Source organism: Etheostoma spectabile, unplaced genomic scaffold (assembly GCF_008692095.1).
Source record: "Etheostoma spectabile isolate EspeVRDwgs_2016 unplaced genomic scaffold, UIUC_Espe_1.0 scaffold119, whole genome shotgun sequence".
Taxonomy (NCBI): Eukaryota; Metazoa; Chordata; class Actinopteri; order Perciformes; family Percidae; genus Etheostoma; species Etheostoma spectabile.
The window spans coordinates 196,110-202,189 of NW_022605570.1; positions in this window are offsets into that span (position 1 = coordinate 196,110).

Consider the following 6,080-nt stretch of genomic DNA (forward strand, 5'->3'; position numbering starts at 1 on the left):
CACGGGGTTGACCAATGTAAACAAATCCACTAGGAGTGGATTCGTTGAGTTCAGAAAATTCGTTGGGCTGTTGCCATGTCTCGGTTAAACAGAGAATATATATTAGGGGTGATCCGAGTATCCGGCTGAAACGAGTATCCGGTACGGATAAAGCACTTTTGCCGAGTACAAGTATTATACGAGGGTTTCAGACATGCTGCTTGATTTAAATGGAACTCCCGTTGCGTCTCTGCCATCGGAGATTTTTTTTTTTTTTTACTGTCAGCTGACCCCCCCCCCCCCTCTCTGTCTCTCTCTCTTACTCACTCACTCACACACACACACACACACACACACACATACACACACACACTTATACCTTGTGTGGAAATAAAGAAATAAAAAATAAAAAAAGAACCAAAACAAAAAAAAATCACCCTGATCAAAAAATTAAAAGTTAAAAAAGAAAGTTATATTGAAATGAAAACTCTTGTTCATTACATTTTACTTCATAATTCAACCGCAGGTGTTGTATTTATTGTTGCAAAACGTTCTGTATATAGTTTTGTTTGTTACCATGACAACACCATGATCTGAAGCTTGTGCGGTCATGTAAATAGTTTTCAAATCAGCAATAAATATAAAATTTTGATCAACTCATATCATTGCATGCTTAATAACATACCGGTTAAGCCCCGCACATTCAGAGAACCCGACCCTCCTGGTTAAATCTGACCACTTCCGGTTTAGGCCCCGCCCGTCCGAGTACGGATACGGATACATAATTCTGTGGTAAACAGATACAGATACAGATAATGCTGTGTCGCACATCCCTAATATATATATATATATATATATATATATATATATATATATATATATATATATATACATATATTCAATGTGTGTTCAATGATAGTGAAGTTGCACATAGTGTGTAGTAAATGGACAATACGTGGGGACCTGTGTCAGTGTGTGTGTCGAGTAAATAGTACAATGCATGGTTTGGTAATAAGAGCAATGGCAAAGATTTGGGTCTCTAAATTCCCACTCTCAAATCCTCCTTCATCACACACACGCGCACACACATACACACTCATGAACACTCTGAGATTAGAGTCCATGGCAGTTGGATCCGGCTTGGGCCTGTTTCCTGTATTGTTAGACGTTGGAATGTGATCAGTCAGAGTTTGGACCGCTCAAAGTGGGTCGGCCCTTTGCTGTTTGATACCCTCCGTTGTAGATTAACTCTCTCCTTCTACATCCAACGCCGCTGCTCTGGCTTTAAAAGGAATGCACAGTCATTGGCTTTATTTGGCAATTTAACATTAAGAAGTGTCAGACCTTCTTACCCTATGGAGTTTATCCATATCCATAGACCTACAGTATTCAGACCTTACGAACATTTAAGGTTATTTAGTTTTAGACAAGTCAGTCAATTCAGTTTGCTGTGTTCTAGTAATGACAAACCGTAAAGTAATAATCTTGATTGAATGAGGCAACACAATGGTGATTGAGCATAATGGCCCACTGATGAAAGCCTTTGCATTTGCAGTATTAATGTAGGCGCTGTCGGTGATGCATTTTCCATCACTCAGCAGTAGTTGGTCTGCAAGAGTAAGTAGGAAGAGCTACGGCATTATGATGTGCTCTTCAACTCAGTAGTGTGTGAAGCAGCGTACTTTTTTTCCCGGGCTCTGCTAGCGGTGCAGTTACTGTGGCCGATCAAATGAAAAAAAGAAAAGCCACTGAAATTACCGCTTATAATTATCACCATGGGTGCCGACAAAGAGAACAAAACAGAGTTCTTTGCAATTCTAACTTTAAAGCCGTTTTAGGTACTTTATTTCTGGCGTTATTAGGCAGAAATTTAATAAATTTCAGCCTATTTTATTTTTAATGGTCTTAGAGAAAACTGCACTGGTCAATCACTGGTCATTGCAGAGAGAGGGAGAGAGAGAGTTCCTATTGGCTGTTTGCCGCATGCGTTGGGGGTGCAGAGGGGAGCTGGAAAGCTGCAGAAAGTGGTCTTACTCTACTTTAAATTCTGTTCTTTTGCATTCTGCCATTTTAAGTAAAAGACAGTGACAAAGGAATCACTGCACATGGGTATGCACTAGGGGTGATCCGAGTACCCGGCTGAAACGAGTATCCGGTACGGATAAAGCACTTTTGCCGAGTACAAGTATTATACGAGTAATATGAGTCAATATCCGTGCTCGGATTGAATGAAACTCCTCAGCTGGCTGCGCAGCGTTCTGTGATATCACAGCGTCCCCCCCCCGCCTACAAACCCGCTCGGATCAATCACACACACAAAGAACATGGAGAAATGCGCTCCCTCGGCCTCTCTCTCTCTCTCTCCCGCTCCGTCAGTCAATCGGGTCTACGGATCTGTTCCGTTAATGTTTAGGGTTTCTTCAGCTTCAGGTTTGTTTTTAACTTCGGTTTGTAGTACTTACATAGTAACTAGTAGATTTGTGGTGAACGTGGGTTCAGACATGCTGCTTGGTTTAAATGCAACTCCCGTTGCGTCTCTGCCATCGGAGATTTTTTTTTTTACTGTCAGCTGCCCCCCGCCTCCCGCCCCCTCTCTCTCTGTGTGTCTCTCTCTTACTCACCACACACACACACACACCACACATATACCTTGTGTGGAATAAAAGAAATAAAAAATAAAAGAACCAAAAACAAAAAAAATCACACTATCATAAAGAATTAAAAGTTAAAAAAAGAAAGTTCATTACATTTTACTCTTGTTCATTACATTTACTTATAATTCAACCGCATGTGTTGTTTCATTGTGCAAAACGTTCTGTATAGTTTTGTTACCATGACAACCCCATTGATCTGAAGCTTGATGCTGTCATGTAAATAGTTTTCAAATCAGCAATAAATATAACAATTTTGATCAACTCATATCAATTGCATGCTTAAATACATAACGGTTAAAGCCCCGCACATTTCAAGAGAACCGAACCACTTCCGGGTTAAATCTGACCACTTCCGTTTAGGCCCCGCCCGTCCGATAGATACGATAATTCATGTGGTATACAGATACAGATAATGCTGTACTCGCTCATCCCTAGTATGCACTTTATGACATTTTGACATGTTGAGGCTAAAAACACGTTTAAAACTTGCCCTGTTAGCCTGTTGGGGTCTAACTCTGGCAGGAGGATAACACGGTGTAGGCAGCATCGATTGTTTCATTTTTCTCTCTACTGCAGCACCAATTTCCAAACACAAAGCTACGTGTTGGAATCGACCGGAATTCTCCTTTAAATGTTACTATTAGCCAATATTGAATCCCAGTTATCACCTTGTTTTTTCTATATTATTAATAGACCAAGCACATGCTACATTAATATAGAGGAATCCATCAAATTGAGATAAACTGTTAATATAAGAGCATGCAAAGAAATATCTACAGCACAGATTTTCTTTCTAAGGGTTGTGGTCTTTAATAGTGTGTGGTTAGCGTCAGATCTCTTGTGAAAAAGAAAAGGTGTGGGCAGGATTTAATGGAACTTGTACCACTACAGTACAATATCAACTACAATGGTCCTGCACAGAGGTGGGTAGTAACGAGTTACATTTACTCCATTACATTTACTTGAGTAAGTTTTTGAAAAATTGTACTTCTAGGAGTAGTTTTAAATCACTATACTTTTACTTGTACTTGAGTAGATTGTGAAGAAGAAACTGTACCTTTACTCCGCTACATTAGGCTACAAGGACTTGTTACTCGTTACTACGAGTCATTGTTTTTACCCCAGCGTACGTCTATTTTAATGTTTTATTTTGACAGAGAGTCTTCCGCTGAAGTGACTGTGCTCCCAATCACACGTCGTTGTTCATCCATGTGACCATACTGGTTTCAGCAGCGCGACGGGTTGCTTTACAGTCGTAGCAAAGACGTCAGAAGCAAAACGTCGCCAAGGCAACGCAAACCAGGAGAACCCCCCCGCCCCATAGTGAAAGCATGTTTACCTTAGGAAAAGTGCGAAACGCAGCACTTATGCGGCATCTTCATTGTCGCCAAAACAAACGGACATGTGAGCATTCAACAACTCAACATCTAACCTGAGGAAACGTAGCGTTAGTTTTAGTTTTGTGCTGTGGATAGGTGGATCTTTGTCTTTTAGGTTACATAAAGTATGTTTTGCATGTGCAGTATCCATCCAATTTAATGTGACAAGTCCTCCCTTAAGCTATTTTGTATTATAAATACATTTTAATTTATTTATTGATTGGATGAACTATAATTTGCCTAAATATGATTTTTTTTGTATTTTGACTGTCTGATTGATGCTTGTGTTAAGAAATAAATCAGACGTTACTCAACAGTTACTCACTACTTGTAGTTTTTCATCAAGTACTTTTTACTCTTACTCATTAATTATTTGGATGACTACTTTTACTTTTACTTGAGTCATATAATTCTGAAGTAACAGTACTTTTACTTGAGTAAATTTTTTGGCTACTCTACCCACCTCTGGTCCTGCATTATTTCTATTATTGATACTGTAACTGGACTCTAGCCCATAATGAAGCAGCTATGTTGTGTCTGCTATGCTCGTTTCCCCCCTAACAGATTAATCTGGCCATGGCGTTGTAACCAAGAGTGGAATAGAAAAAAAAAAATTGGAAATAGATTATACAATGTCGGCAAGATGTGCTGTTACAGGCATTATAAAGGCTTTGATTGGACTAATGAGTGTTCCTGGGAGTCTTGCATGCCTAAGGTGTGCGTGACCAGTGACAGGATTATAATCTTCACCGTCACTATAATTCTCCGTTTACTACATCAACACAAATAATCACACATGGCGGTTGTAGTAATTCATTAATCCGGTGTAAACTAGGGGTGGGGAGTAACTTGAACATCTACTTTTTGATACTGATTAATACAATAATTATCCAGTACACTAGATACACTGGACAATTACAATTAAGTAAAATGAAAAAACAGAGAAATTACTTTTTAGATTTTAGAGTTTTTCCTTTGAGGCATGGGGATGTTTAAAATCACAATAACATGGGATTGGGAAAAAATTGTCGTAATATACCTATATACATGTATGTATATGTATATGTTATATGTATGTTATGTATATGCATTTAGTATATGTATACATGTGTAAATGTTTTGTATAGTTTATATATATGTGCATATGTAAATACATGTATGTGTATATATATATTAACACTACCGGTCAAAAGTATAGGCACTTACTAATTTCCATTCACTCGATGTAGACAGAACCAGCTGATCTGAGTGGGGGGCTGATCTTTAATGCAATATCTACATTGCCATTATCAGCAACCATTCATCCAGTTCCAAAGGCATATTCTGTTCACTAATCTGATATCATTTTAAAAAACTAACTGAGAAAACATTGGAGACCCTTTTGCAATTATGTAAGCACATAATGTATATGAAAACTGCTGCGCTGGTTAAAAAAACAATGCAACGATCTCAACTGGTATTCTGTCATAATGGAGTGCAATGGGAATTTCGAAGTGACCCCAAACCTTTGACCGTAGTGTATGTATATATATATATATATATTATATATATATATATTATATATATATATTATCTTCATATGTGTGTGTGTGTGTGTGTAATATGTAATGTATATACATTTGGGTGGAAATTAAACGTTCCTCATTTAGTTTTGGTCATTGTGCCAAACAAGACAATCCACTTCAATACTAAAAGAATGTTATTTGAGCATAGCTGCAGAGTTGAATGTACCTGAAACAAGGAAGAGAGAACTGAGCGTGACAAAATGAACAGGGTAAACCACAGTCTGAATGATGCTCATTTCACATTCAGGCATGTGTTAATGGTTGTTTTAATGTTAAGATGGCATGTCTCCGAGATAAGTTGACCTTGTTTTTTTTTCGTCTACAGACACTGGGAAACAGACCTGGGTAAGAGTCATCCTCAATCTATTCACTCACAAACAGGAATAGAAATGACCAGACTAGTTTGTACTTACTGTTTGCCGATTTCCACATAAGAATGGGCCTTTCTGTCATACGTTCCCAGGTATGACCTTTTTTTTTTTAATGGGTCATCAGGACAGAAA